This window comes from Ambystoma mexicanum, chromosome 10, assembly GCF_040938575.1.
Source record: "Ambystoma mexicanum isolate Mex_15411 chromosome 10, UKY_AmexF1_1, whole genome shotgun sequence".
Classification (NCBI taxonomy): Eukaryota; Metazoa; Chordata; class Amphibia; order Caudata; family Ambystomatidae; genus Ambystoma; species Ambystoma mexicanum.
Window position 1 is genome coordinate 1,536,091,594 of NC_090932.1, and position 14,704 is coordinate 1,536,106,297.

Genomic DNA, 14,704 nt, shown 5'->3' on the forward strand with positions numbered 1-14,704 from the left:
GCTCCTTTGGGGACAGGTGAAGTGATGCTCCACCAGGACGACCAGCTGTTTCTGCAGTGCAGCCAGGACATTGACAAGAAGTGAATCAATTTGTCTCTGAGCGTTCCAACTGTTGACCAAACCATTACAATTTCGATACATTTCCATGCCATCACATACCTACCTGTTTGTGATAATTGCACTTGTCCTTGAAAATAGACCCGATTTTGCAGGGGACTCTGGGAAAAGTGAAAAGGTCCTATGTAATTCACATCTTGTACCCTGTCTCATAGGGCGGACCCTGCAATTCTACTTCCACTCCACTGCCAAAAATGAAGCGGCCTTGCCCTGTTCAGGCTTTTTGCTGTAGCCCCTGGGCCTTTGCAGAGCCATCTGCTTAGTGTGGCTCTGCCACTGAGGTCAGAAGAGAACATTTAGCCTGAGAAACGGCTGTCTGTGTGTGCAGCTTGGAGAAGACACTGTTGCCACGGGAAAGACATGCCTGTTTGCTGTGCAAATGAAGTGCAGACACAGACAGAAGAGACCACTTGACTGGTAGGAATTGAAGAACCTGACCAAGAGTGAGGAATTAGACCATCCGCACGGGGAGTGTGCGCTCCGCCTGGGCTGGTTTGATACTTTTAAAAAAGAAATGGAATGTTGGTAGGTAAACCTCCTGGAAATGTGTGGGGCTATCCCGCACACATTTCCCAATGGACACTGCACAACAAACACATAGTCAAGTGCACTCTGGGGGACACAGTCTACCGGTGCGGTCCTCCTGTCACATTTAGCTGCAATGTGACAGCCATGGGTACATCAAAGCATCTCTGAAGGGGGTAGGCAACGCCTTCCTCCGGCCCTGGTCAGCCTACTTAAAATAGCAAAGGCTCCATCGATATGCCCTGCCTATTGTTAGGTTCTCTCTGATGGCAGCGCATACTGATGAGAGTTAAGTGAAGCAGGCCTGCCAAGAGGCCTGTTCACAGAACTAACACAGGGCAGGAAACCCCAGCACCTTTTTCATATGCAATGTGTCAGCTTGAAGCTAGCTCCCACCCCTCTGTATGAAGGCCATTGAATGTCATGTGTGGAACAACTGTTTACAGTAGGCAACCGCTGCAGGGCCACCCCCTTTCAGAGGGAAGATATATGTGATTTGATGCAGACAGTCTGTTCTCGAGCTCAATTAACCAGAGAGCCACTTTGATCCACAGGAGACAGGAAGATGGGTGCGGCTTAGTAGTACATGTTGTCACCCCTTACCTTTCCTGTTGCAAAGCACTCTGGTCATGACCTTACGCATGACAGAAGATTGGTGGTGGGGACCCAGGATTGGGTCTTTAAGGTAGGCTTAGCATGCTCCAATCACTGGGGCCCATTTGGCTTTAAAAGAGGGCTGAGCCCCTCACTAAGCAGATCATCCGACGACTTCAAAAGGAGTACGAAGAAGGACTCATTCGGACCCTCGGTGATGGTACAGTCTGCCTCACGGCTTCCGCCAGTGAAGGAAGTCCAGGATTTCCAAGAGGGAAGCAAAATACCTCCCAAAACATCTCCCAGGGAACAGAGGGAGATACCCGACTCAGAGGATCCATCAAGCAGCACCAGAACCGGTACCCAGCCAGCACACAGCGTGCCCTGCTAGGTTAAGCCAGCAAGCTTCCTAGGTGGGAAGTGCCAGAGAGTCTCTGAACAAAGGACAAGGCCGTTGCCGGCAAACACTCTTCTCAGCTTTGGGTCGGCCGCCTTAAACGTCGACCCAAGCATTGAGAAGAAGCTCGGAGGAGTGCCACAACAAGCATCAACCAGCGTCCATCTTTTAAGGACTTTTTCGAAGCAGTCGAGCTCTCAAACTGCGACCGGCTGCACCACTGTGGCTGTTCTCACGCTGCAGTCACTAAAGCCGTCTGAGAACCCTCGACCAGCGTTCCAGATCCACCAACCAGCACACAGACAACGATTCTTCACCCCGAGCCGCCGGGTAGGGCAGCCTGCAGCCGTCCGCCCAGCCTCGCTTACCAAACTGCCTGCCAACTGATATCCGCATCTGTCGTCCCTCTTGAACTCTGTCGCCGGAGCTACAAAGCATGCTGGAAGCCACTCGATGCTGTCGAGTACCAAGATCATCTCAAACACCAGTTACATTGTGGTTCTGTCCCCCTGGTCCTTCTCCGAAGGCCCTTAGTGACATTTACGACCTCTTGCTCCCTTGCTGCTGCAACCAAATAACCTTGAACAGTTCAGACTGATTGCTTTACCGACTGCACTCCTGTCAGTATCCAGAGTGCATCCCTCTCCTTTGTGAAACTGTCTGTCCCCTGTTTTCCTTTATAGGGTGGGTTGTATTTTGTAGTGTGTTAGAACTGTCTGTTGTATTAATACTAAAGTAGATATTTGTATACAACCTTGACTGGACAGTCCCTTTTATCAGTGGGTCACAATTGTTTTTTCGCTCTGTTGCAACTAACCAGCCTGACGTTCCGTCCACTGTTCGGACCCCTTCCGGTGTACTAGAGGTGTGGGACTGATTGATGGTCTAGAAAGCGATATTCCTCCCTGGACCACTAGTGCCCCGGAAGTTGATTCGTCACACCAAGAGAGGTCGGGTTGTTGACTCCACGTAAATATGTGTCTATAGAATGCATGGGGACAGAAATGCCCTTTTGCCTCTCTTGGGAAGACTGAGATGGTGAGCGAAGGCCAAAGGTAAAGCGACCCCTCTGCTGCGGTTGGCTTCAGTGGCAGCCAGACCTCCCTGAGTAACCATCCAACAATCTGATGACTTTCGCAAGAGCAGATGTGGCAAAGAGGATCGAAGGCAGACAGGTCACTGTCTGCTAGGTTCTGAAAGCTCATGGTTTTCATGTCGTGAGATCAGGAAGGCAGCGAGACAACTGAGGCGCTTAATGCACCTGCTGCATGGTCACGGTTCCATAGACTTCGCTGCGCCGCTTGGAGTTTACGAATGCGCTAGCTTCTGGAAGTAAACCCCTTTGTTGAGGGTAGGCCACGAGAGAACAAAGAATAGAAGGGATGGGTTCCGAAAAACACACCCCTCTTGCTAGGTCTTCTCCAGTGGAGTAAAAGCGTCATTGTCTCCTTTTCAAACAAATCGGTTCAGCCTCCGTAGAGACTGTCAAAAATTACCAATTCCAGCTATATTTCAAGCTGTCATGGCGGGGTATTGGGTAAAGTTTTCAATAAGCAATAATCGCGCCTCGGTTAAACCTCATGAGCTACGATACTGCCACTGCGCAAAGCTAAAGCACATGACCCAGAGGCCCGTGCGCCCCGGGAATGGATTCCCATTTAACTTGCACTGATCCCAGCAAGCTCCATCCTGAGCATCCTTTGTCAAACTCATAAAACCGCCTGGATTCCAGTGCCGAGATTTGTTGAGGTGAACACCTGTATCATCTTGCGCTCACCAAACTGACAGCAAATATAGTAGCAAGGTATGCATAGGATTCTGGGAGTAAACATGCAAATGAGCAGGCTGCTACCTGTGCGCTCTTTCCCTTAGCATGATCGGTGGCCTGTTGGCAAGTGACCCCGCCCTCCTGAGAGATTATTGGGCAGGCCGCTGCCAAGGCAACATGGGAGAGGCTTGAGAATGCAAAGAGCCATTGGAGGATTGCACAGGAGCGAGGACAGCATCGAGAAATGGGCTCCTTTGGGGACAGGTGAAGTGATGCTCCACCAGGACGACCAGCTGTTTCTGCAGTGCAGCCAGGACATTGACAAGAAGTGAATCAATTTGTCTCTGAGCGTTCCAACTGTTGACCAAACCATTACAATTTCGATACATTTCCATGCCATCACATACCTACCTGTTTGTGATAATTGCACTTGTCCTTGAAAATAGACCCGATTTTGCAGGGGACTCTGGGAAAAGTGAAAAGGTCCTATGTAATTCACGTCTTGTACCCTGTCTCATAGGGCGGACCCTGCAATTCTACTTCCACTCCACTGCCAAAAATGAAGCGGCCTTGCCCTGTTCAGGCTTTTTGCTGTAGCCCCTGGGCCTTTGCAGAGCCATCTGCTTAGTGTGGCTCTGCCACTGAGGTCAGAAGAGAACATTTAGCCTGAGAAACGGCTGTCTGTGTGTGCAGCTTGGAGAAGACACTGTTGCCATGGGAAAGACATGCCTGTTTGCTGTGCAAATGAAGTGCAGACACAGACAGAAGAGACCACTTGACTGGTAGGAATTGAAGAACCTGACCAAGAGTGAGGAATTAGACCATCCGCACGGGGAGTGTGCGCTCCGCCTGGGCTGGTTTGATACTTTTAAAAAAGAAATGGAATGTTGGTAGGTAAACCTCCTGGAAATGTGTGGGGCTATCCCGCACACATTTCCCAATGGACACTGCACAACAAACACATAGTCAAGTGCACTCTGGGGGACACAGTCTACCGGTGCGGTCCTCCTGTCACATTTAGCTGCAATGTGACAGCCATGGGTACATCAAAGCATCTCTGAAGGGGGAAGGCAACGCCTTCCTCCGGCCCTGGTCAGCCTACTTAAAATAGCAAAGGCTCCATCGATATGCCCTGCCTATTGTTAGGTTCTCTCTGATGGCAGCGCATACTGATGAGAGTTAAGTGAAACAGGCCTGCCAAGAGGCCTGTTCACAGAACTAACACAGGGCAGGAAACCCCAACACCTTTTTCATATGCAATGTGTCAGCTTGAAGCTAGCTCCCACCCCTCTGTATGAAGGCCATTGAATGTCATGTGTGGAACAACTGTTTACAGTAGGCAACCGCTGCAGGGCCACCCCCTTTCAGAGGGAAGATATATGTGATTTGATGCAGACAGTCTGTTCTCGAGCTCAATTAACCAGAGAGCCACTTTGATCCACAGGAGACAGGAAGATGGGTGCGGCTTAGTAGTACATGTTGTCACCCCTTACCTTTCCTGTTGCAAAGCACTCTGGTCATGACCTTACGCATGACAGAAGATTGGTGGTGGGGACCCAGGATTGGGTCTTTAAGGTAGGCTTAGCATGCTCCAATCACTGGGGCCCATTTGGCTTTAAAAGAGGGCTGAGCCCCTCACTGAGCAGATCATCCGACGACTTCAAAAGGAGTACGAAGAAGGACTCATTCGGACCCTCGGTGATGGTACAGTCTGCCTCACGGCTTCCGCCAGTGAAGGAAGTCCAGGATTTCCAAGAGGGAAGCAAAATACCTCCCAAAACATCTCCCAGGGAACAGAGGGAGATACCCGACTCAGAGGATCCATCAAGCAGCACCAGAACCGGTACCCAGCCAGCACACAGCGTGCCCTGCTAGGTTAAGCCAGCAAGCTTCCTAGGTGGGAAGTGCCAGAGAGTCTCTGAACAAAGGACAAGGCCGTTGCCGGCAAACACTCTTCTCAGCTTTGGGTCGGCCGCCTTAAACGTCGACCCAAGCATTGAGAAGAAGCTCGGAGGAGTGCCACAACAAGCATCAACCAGCGTCCATCTTTTAAGGACTTTTTCAAAGCAGTCGAGCTCTCAAACTGCGACCGGCTGCACCACTGTGGCTGTTCTCACGCTGCAGTCACTAAAGCCGTCTGAGAACCCTCGACCAGCGTTCCAGATCCACCAACCAGCACACAGACAACGATTCTTCACCCCGAGCCGCCGGGTAGGGCAGCCTGCAGCCGTCCGCCCAGCCTCGCTTACCAAACTGCCTGCCAACTGATATCCGCATCTGTCGTCCCTCTTGAACTCTGTCGCCAGAGCTACAAAGCATGCTGGAAGCCACTCGATGCTGTCGAGTACCAAGATCATCTCAAACACCAGTTACATTGTGGTTCTGTCCCCCTGGTCCTTCTCCGAAGGCCCTTAGTGACATTTACGACCTCTTGCTCCCTTGCTGCTGCAACCAAATAACCTTGAACAGTTCAGACTGATTGCTTTACCGACTGCACTCCTGTCAGTATCCAGAGTGCATCCCTCTCCTTTGTGAAACTGTCTGTCCCCTGTTTTCCTTTATAGGGTGGGTTGTATTTTGTAGTGTGTTAGAACTGTCTTTTGTATTAATACTAAAGTAGATATTTGTATACAACCTTGACTGGACAGTCCCTTTTATCAGTGGGTCACAATTGTTTTTTCGCTCTGTTGCAACTAGCCAGCCTGACGTTCCGTCCACTGTTCGGACCCCTTCCGGTGTACTAGAGGTGTGGGACTGATTGATGGTCTAGAAAGCGATATTCCTCCCTGGACCACTAGTGCCCCGGAAGTTGATTCGTCACACCAAGAGAGGTCGGGTTGTTGACTCCACGTGAATATGTGTCTATAGAATGCATGGGGACAGAAATGCCCTTTTGCCTCTCTTGGGAAGACTGAGATGGTGAGCGAAGGCCAAAGGTAAAGCGACCCCTCTGCTGCGGTTGGCTTCAGTGGCAGCCAGACCTCCCTGAGTAACCATCCAACAATCTGATGACTTTCGCAAGAGCAGATGTGGCAAAGAGGATCGAAGGCAGACAGGTCACTGTCTGCTAGGTTCTGAAAGCTCATGGTTTTCATGTCGTGAGATCAGGAAGGCAGCGAGACAACTGAGGCGCTTAATGCACCTGCTGCATGGTCACGGTTCCATAGACTTCGCTGCGCCGCTTGGAGTTTACGAATGCGCTAGCTTCTGGAAGTAAACCCCTTTGTTGAGGGTAGGCCACGAGAGAACAAAGAATAGAAGGGATGGGTTCCGAAAAACACACCCCTCTTGCTAGGTCTTCTCCAGTGGAGTAAAAGCGTCATTGTCTCCTTTTCAAACAAATCGGTTCAGCCTCCGTAGAGACTGTCAAAAAATACCAATTCCAGCTATATTTCAAGCTGTCATGGCGGGGTATTGGGTAAAGTTTTCAATAAGCAATAATCGCGCCTCGGTTAAACCTCATGAGCTACGATACTGCCACTGCGCAAAGCTAAAGCACCTGACCCAGAGGCCCGTGCGCCCCGGGAATGGATTCCCATTTAACTTGCACTGATCCCAGCAAGCTCCATCCTGAGCATCCTTTGTCAAACTCATAAAACCGCCTGGATTCCAGTGCCGAGATTTGTTGAGGTGAACACCTGTATCATCTTGCGCTCACCAAACTGACAGCAAATATAGTAGCAAGGTATGCATAGGATTCTGGGAGTAAACATGCAAATGAGCAGGCTGCTACCTGTGCGCTCTTTCCCTTAGCATGATCGGTGGCCTGTTGGCAAGTGACCCCGCCCTCCTGAGAGATTATTGGGCAGGCCGCTGCCAAGGCAACATGGGAGAGGCTTGAGAATGCAAAGAGCCATTGGAGGATTGCACAGGAGCGAGGACAGCATCGAGAAATGGGCTCCTTTGGGGACAGGTGAAGTGATGCTCCACCAGGACGACCAGCTGTTTCTGCAGTGCAGCCAGGACATTGACAAGAAGTGAATCAATTTGTCTCTGAGCGTTCCAACTGTTGACCAAACCATTACAATTTCGATACATTTCCATGCCATCACATACCTTGTTTGTGATAATTGCACTTGTCCTTGAAAATAGACCCGATTTTGCAGGGGACTCTGGGAAAAGTGAAAAGGTCCTATGTAATTCACGTCTTGTACCCTGTCTCATAGGGCGGACCCTGCAATTCTACTTCCACTCCACTGCCAAAAATGAAGCGGCCTTGCCCTGTTCAGGCTTTTTGCTGTAGCCCCTGGGCCTTTGCAGAGCCATCTGCTTAGTGTGGCTCTGCCACTGAGGTCAGAAGAGAACATTTAGCCTGAGAAACGGCTGTCTGTGTGTGCAGCTTGGAGAAGACACTGTTGCCATGGGAAAGACATGCCTGTTTGCTGTGCAAATGAAGTGCAGACACAGACAGAAGAGACCACTTGACTGGTAGGAATTGAAGAACCTGACCAAGAGTGAGGAATTAGACCATCCGCACGGGGAGTGTGCGCTCCGCCTGGGATGGTTTGATACTTTTAAAAAAGAAATGGAATGTTGGTAGGTAAACCTCCTGGAAATGTGTGGGGCTATCCCGCACACATTTCCCAATGGACACTGCACAACAAACACATAGTCAAGTGCACTCTGGGGGACACAGTCTACCGGTGCGGTCCTCCTGTCACATTTAGCTGCAATGTGACAGCCATGGGTACATCAAAGCATCTCTGAAGGGGGAAGGCAACGCCTTCCTCCGGCCCTGGTCAGCCTACTTAAAATAGCAAAGGCTCCATCGATATGCCCTGCCTATTGTTAGGTTCTCTCTGATGGCAGCACATACTGATGAGAGTTAAGTGAAGCAGGCCTGCCAAGAGGCCTGTTCACAGAACTAACACAGGGCAGGAAACCCCAACACCTTTTTCATATGCAATGTGTCAGCTTGAAGCTAGCTCCCACCCCTCTGTATGAAGGCCATTGAATGTCATGTGTGGAACAACTGTTTACAGTAGGCAACCGCTGCAGGGCCACCCCCTTTCAGAGGGAAGATATATGTGATTTGATGCAGACAGTCTGTTCTCGAGCTCAATTAACCAGAGAGCCACTTTGATCCACAGGAGACAGGAAGATGGGTGCGGCTTAGTAGTACATGTTGTCACCCCTTACCTTTCCTGTTGCAAAGCACTCTGGTCATGACCTTACGCATGACAGAAGATTGGTGGTGGGGACCCAGGATTGGGTCTTTAAGGTAGGCTTAGCATGCTCCAATCACTGGGGCCCATTTGGCTTTAAAAGAGGGCTGAGCCCCTCACTAAGCAGATCATCCGACGACTTCAAAAGGAGTACGAAGAAGGACTCATTCGGACCCTCGGTGATGGTACAGTCTGCCTCACGGCTTCCGCCAGTGAAGGAAGTCCAGGATTTCCAAGAGGGAAGCAAAATACCTCCCAAAACATCTCCCAGGGAACAGAGGGAGATACCCGACTCAGAGGATCCATCAAGCAGCACCAGAACCGGTACCCAGCCAGCACACAGCGTGCCCTGCTAGGTTAAGCCAGCAAGCTTCCTAGGTGGGAAGTGCCAGAGAGTCTCTGAACAAAGGACAAGGCCGTTGCCGGCAAACACTCTTCTCAGCTTTGGGTCGGCCGCCTTAAACGTCGACCCAAGCATTGAGAAGAAGCTCGGAGGAGTGCCACAACAAGCATCAACCAGCGTCCATCTTTTAAGGACTTTTTCGAAGCAGTCGAGCTCTCAAACTGCGACCGGCTGCACCACTGTGGCTGTTCTCACGCTGCAGTCACTAAAGCCGTCTGAGAACCCTCGACCAGCGTTCCAGATCCACCAACCAGCACACAGACAACGATTCTTCACCCCGAGCCGCCGGGTAGGGCAGCCTGCAGCCGTCCGCCCAGCCTCGCTTACCAAACTGCCTGCCAACTGATATCCGCATCTGTCGTCCCTCTTGAACTCTGTCGCCGGAGCTACAAAGCATGCTGGAAGCCACTCGATGCTGTCGAGTACCAAGATCATCTCAAACACCAGTTACATTGTGGTTCTGTCCCCCTGGTCCTTCTCCGAAGGCCCTTAGTGACATTTACGACCTCTTGCTCCCTTGCTGCTGCAACCAAATAACCTTGAACAGTTCAGACTGATTGCTTTACCGACTGCACTCCTGTCAGTATCCAGAGTGCATCCCTCTCCTTTGTGAAACTGTCTGTCCCCTGTTTTCCTTTATAGGGTGGGTTGTATTTTGTAGTGTGTTAGAACTGTCTGTTGTATTAATACTAAAGTAGATATTTGTATACAACCTTGACTGGACAGTCCCTTTTATCAGTGGGTCACAATTGTTTTTTCGCTCTGTTGCAACTAACCAGCCTGACGTTCCGTCCACTGTTCGGACCCCTTCCGGTGTACTAGAGGTGTGGGACTGATTGATGGTCTAGAAAGCGATATTCCTCCCTGGACCACTAGTGCCCCGGAAGTTGATTCGCCACACCAAGAGAGGTCGGGTTGTTGACTCCACGTGAATATGTGTCTATAGAATGCATGGGGACAGAAATGCCCTTTTGCCTCTCTTGGGAAGACTGAGATGGTGAGCGAAGGCCAAAGGTAAAGCGACCCCTCTGCTGCGGTTGGCTTCAGTGGCAGCCAGACCTCCCTGAGTAACCATCCAACAATCTGATGACTTTCGCAAGAGCAGATGTGGCAAAGAGGATCGAAGGCAGACAGGTCACTGTCTGCTAGGTTCTGAAAGCTCATGGTTTTCATGTCGTGAGATCAGGAAGGCAGCGAGACAACTGAGGCGCTTAATGCACCTGCTGCATGGTCACGGTTCCATAGACTTCGCTGCGCCGCTTGGAGTTTACGAATGCGCTAGCTTCTGGAAGTAAACCCCTTTGTTGAGGGTAAGCCACGAGAGAACAAAGAATAGAAGGGATGGGTTCCGAAAAACACACCCCTCTTGCTAGGTCTTCTCCAGTGGAGTAAAAGCGTCATTGTCTCCTTTTCAAACAAATCGGTTCAGCCTCCGTAGAGACTGTCAAAAATAACCAATTCCAGCTATATTTCAAGCTGTCATGGCGGGGTATTGGGTAAAGTTTTCAATAAGCAATAATCGCGCCTCGGTTAAACCTCATGAGCTACGATACTGCCACTGCGCAAAGCTAAAGCACCTGACCCAGAGGCCCGTGCGCCCCGGGAATGGATTCCCATTTAACTTGCACTGATCCCAGCAAGCTCCATCCTGAGCATCCTTTGTCAAACTCATAAAACCGCCTGGATTCCAGTGCCGAGATTTGTTGAGGTGAACACCTGTATCATCTTGCGCTCACCAAACTGACAGCAAATATAGTAGCAAGGTATGCATAGGATTCTGGGAGTAAACATGCAAATGAGCAGGCTGCTACCTGTGCGCTCTTTCCCTTAGCATGATCGGTGGCCTGTTGGCAAGTGACCCCGCCCTCCTGAGAGATTATTGGGCAGGCCGCTGCCAAGGCAACATGGGAGAGGCTTGAGAATGCAAAGAGCCATTGGAGGATTGCACAGGAGCGAGGACAGCATCGAGAAATGGGCTCCTTTGGGGACAGGTGAAGTGATGCTCCACCAGGACGACCAGCTGTTTCTGCAGTGCAGCCAGGACATTGACAAGAAGTGAATCAATTTGTCTCTGAGCGTTCCAACTGTTGACCAAACCATTACAATTTCGATACATTTCCATGCCATCACATACCTACCTGTTTGTGATAATTGCACTTGTCCTTGAAAATAGACCAGATTTTGCAGGGGACTCTGGGAAAAGTGAAAAGGTCCTATGTAATTCACGTCTTGTACCCTGTCTCATAGGGCGGACCCTGCAATTCTACTTCCACTCCACTGCCAAAAATGAAGCGGCCTTGCCCTGTTCAGGCTTTTTGCTGTAGCCCCTGGGCCTTTGCAGAGCCATCTGCTTAGTGTGGCTCTGCCACTGAGGTCAGAAGAGAACATTTAGCCTGAGAAACGGCTGTCTGTGTGTGCAGCTTGGAGAAGACACTGTTGCCATGGGAAAGACATGCCTGTTTGCTGTGCAAATGAAGTGCAGACACAGACAGAAGAGACCACTTGACTGGTAGGAATTGAAGAACCTGACCAAGAGTGAGGAATTAGACCATCCGCACGGGGAGTGTGCACTCCGCCTGGGCTGGTTTGATACTTTTAAAAAAGAAATGGAATGTTGGTAGGTAAACCTCCTGGAAATGTGTGGGGCTATCCCGCACACATTTCCCAATGGACACTGCACAACAAACACACAGTCAAGTGCACTCTGGGGGACACAGTCTACCGGTGCGGTCCTCCTGTCACATTTAGCTGCAATGTGACAGCCATGGGTACATCAAAGCATCTCTGAAGGGGGAAGGCAACGCCTTCCTCCGGCCCTGGTCAGCCTACTTAAAATAGCAAAGGCTCCATCGATATGCCCTGCCTATTGTTAGGTTCTCTCTGATGGCAGCGCATACTGATGAGAGTTAAGTGAAGCAGGCCTGCCAAGAGGCCTGTTCACAGAACTAACACAGGGCAGGAAACCCCAACACCTTTTTCATATGCAATGTGTCAGCTTGAAGCTAGCTCCCACCCCTCTGTATGAAGGCCATTGAATGTCATGTGTGGAACAACTGTTTACAGTAGGCAACCGCTGCAGGGCCACCCCCTTTCAGAGGGAAGATATATGTGATTTGATGCAGACAGTCTGTTCTCGAGCTCAATTAACCAGAGAGCCACTTTGATCCACAGGAGACAGGAAGATGGGTGCGGCTTAGTAGTACATGTTGTCACCCCTTACCTTTCCTGTTGCAAAGCACTCTGGTCATGACCTTACGCATGACAGAAGATTGGTGGTGGGGACCCAGGATTGGGTCTTTAAGGTAGGCTTAGCATGCTCCAATCACTGGGGCCCATTTGGCTTTAAAAGAGGGCTGAGCCCCTCACTAAGCAGATCATCCGACGACTTCAAAAGGAGTACGAAGAAGGACTCATTCGGACCCTCGGTGATGGTACAGTCTGCCTCACGGCTTCCGCCAGTGAAGGAAGTCCAGGATTTCCAAGAGGGAAGCAAAATACCTCCCAAAACATCTCCCAGGGAACAGAGGGAGATACCCGACTCAGAGGATCCATCAAGCAGCACCAGAACCGGTACCCAGCCAGCACACAGCGTGCCCTGCTAGGTTAAGCCAGCAAGCTTCCTAGGTGGGAAGTGCCAGAGAGTCTCTGAACAAAGGACAAGGCCGTTGCCGGCAAACACTCTTCTCAGCTTTGGGTCGGCCGCCTTAAACGTCGACCCAAGCATTGAGAAGAAGCTCGGAGGAGTGCCACAACAAGCATCAACCAGCGTCCATCTTTTAAGGACTTTTTCGAAGCAGTCGAGCTCTCAAACTGCGACCGGCTGCACCACTGTGGCTGTTCTCACGCTGCAGTCACTAAAGCCGTCTGAGAACCCTCGACCAGCGTTCCAGATCCACCAACCAGCACACAGACAACGATTCTTCACCCCGAGCCGCCGGGTGGGGCAGCCTGCAGCCGTCCGCCCAGCCTCGCTTACCAAACTGCCTGCCAACTGATATCCGCATCTGTCGTCCCTCTTGAACTCTGTCGCCGGAGCTACAAAGCATGCTGGAAGCCACTCGATGCTGTCGAGTACCAAGATCATCTCAAACACCAGTTACATTGTGGTTCTGTCCCCCTGGTCCTTCTCCGAAGGCCCTTAGTGACATTTACGACCTCTTGCTCCCTTGCTGCTGCAACCAAATAACCTTGAACAGTTCAGACTGATTGCTTTACCGACTGCACTCCTGTCAGTATCCAGAGTGCATCCCTCTCCTTTGTGAAACTGTCTGTCCCCTGTTTTCCTTTATAGGGTGGGTTGTATTTTGTAGTGTGTTAGAACTGTCTGTTGTATTAATACTAAAGTAGATATTTGTATACAACCTTGACTGGACAGTCCCTTTTATCAGTGGGTCACAATTGTTTTTTCGCTCTGTTGCAACTAACCAGCCTGACGTTCCGTCCACTGTTCGGACCCCTTCCGGTGTACTAGAGGTGTGGGACTGATTGATGGTCTAGAAAGCGATATTCCTCCCTGGACCACTAGTGCCCCGGAAGTTGATTCGCCACACCAAGAGAGGTCGGGTTGTTGACTCCACGTGAATATGTGTCTATAGAATGCATGGGGACAGAAATGCCCTTTTGCCTCTCTTGGGAAGACTGAGATGGTGAGCGAAGGCCAAAGGTAAAGCGACCCCTCTGCTGCGGTTGGCTTCAGTGGCAGCCAGACCTCCCTGAGTAACCATCCAACAATCTGATGACTTTCGCAAGAGCAGATGTGGCAAAGAGGATCGAAGGCAGACAGGTCACTGTCTGCTAGGTTCTGAAAGCTCATGGTTTTCATGTCGTGAGATCAGGAAGGCAGCGAGACAACTGAGGCGCTTAATGCACCTGCTGCATGGTCACGGTTCCATAGACTTCGCTGCGCCGCTTGGAGTTTACGAATGCGCTAGCTTCTGGAAGTAAACCCCTTTGTTGAGGGTAGGCCACGAGAGAACAAAGAATAGAAGGGATGGGTTCCGAAAAACACACCCCTCTTGCTAGGTCTTCTCCAGTGGAGTAAAAGCGTCATTGGGCCTCATTACGACCCTGGCGGTAAGGGGTTTACGCCAGCGTTAGCTGCGCCGACCCCTTACCGCCAATTACGAGGTCCCTTAGCACCATGGAGGTTTTAACACCCGTTTTTAGCGGGTGTTAAAATCCATGGCGCTAAGGGACCATGGAGTTAATTACGCCACCGTAATTTACGGTGGCGTAATTAACGCCTTCCCCACTCCCATTATGCCCTATGGGGCAAAAATGGGAATGGGGAAGGGTAAATGGGGATTGGGGACTTACCGCCCCGCCAAGTTCGGAATGGGGCGGTAAGTCGTTTACGCCATGGTGGTAAAGTCACGGCCCAGGCGGTAACTTACCGCCTGGGTCGTAATGAGGCCCATTGTCTCCTTTTCAAACAAATCGGTTCAGCCTCCGTAGAGACTGTCAAAAATTACCAATTCCAGCTATATTTCAAGCTGTCATGGCGGGGTATTGGGTAAAGTTTTCAATAAGCAATAATCGCGCCTCGGTTAAACCTCATGAGCTACGATACTGCCACTGCGCAAAGCTAAAGCACCTGACCCAGAGGCCCGTGCGCCCCGGGAATGGATTCCCATTTAACTTGCACTGATCCCAGCAAGCTCCATCCTGAGCATCCTTTGTCAAACTCATAAAACCGCCTGGATTCCAGTGCCGAGATTTGTTGAGGTGAACACCTG

General features: G+C 50.7%; 4 non-coding genes across 4 annotated transcripts; all 4 read right to left on the minus strand.

Moving 5' to 3' along the window:
- Positions 1-3,103: 3,103 nt before the first annotated feature.
- Positions 3,104-3,244, minus strand: LOC138496414 (U4 spliceosomal RNA). The gene has a single exon (XR_011277928.1). It is a non-coding gene; the product is annotated as a U4 spliceosomal RNA (small nuclear RNA).
- A 3,508-nt stretch (positions 3,245-6,752) lies between these two features.
- On the minus strand, positions 6,753-6,893 carry LOC138496732 (U4 spliceosomal RNA). The gene has a single exon (XR_011278217.1). It is a non-coding gene; the product is annotated as a U4 spliceosomal RNA (small nuclear RNA).
- A 3,505-nt stretch (positions 6,894-10,398) lies between these two features.
- Positions 10,399-10,539, minus strand: LOC138496689 (U4 spliceosomal RNA). Its single transcript, XR_011278178.1, has one exon. It is a non-coding gene; the product is annotated as a U4 spliceosomal RNA (small nuclear RNA).
- A 3,875-nt stretch (positions 10,540-14,414) lies between these two features.
- On the minus strand, positions 14,415-14,555 carry LOC138496415 (U4 spliceosomal RNA). The gene has a single exon (XR_011277929.1). It is a non-coding gene; the product is annotated as a U4 spliceosomal RNA (small nuclear RNA).
- Between the last annotated feature and the right edge of the window lie 149 nt (positions 14,556-14,704).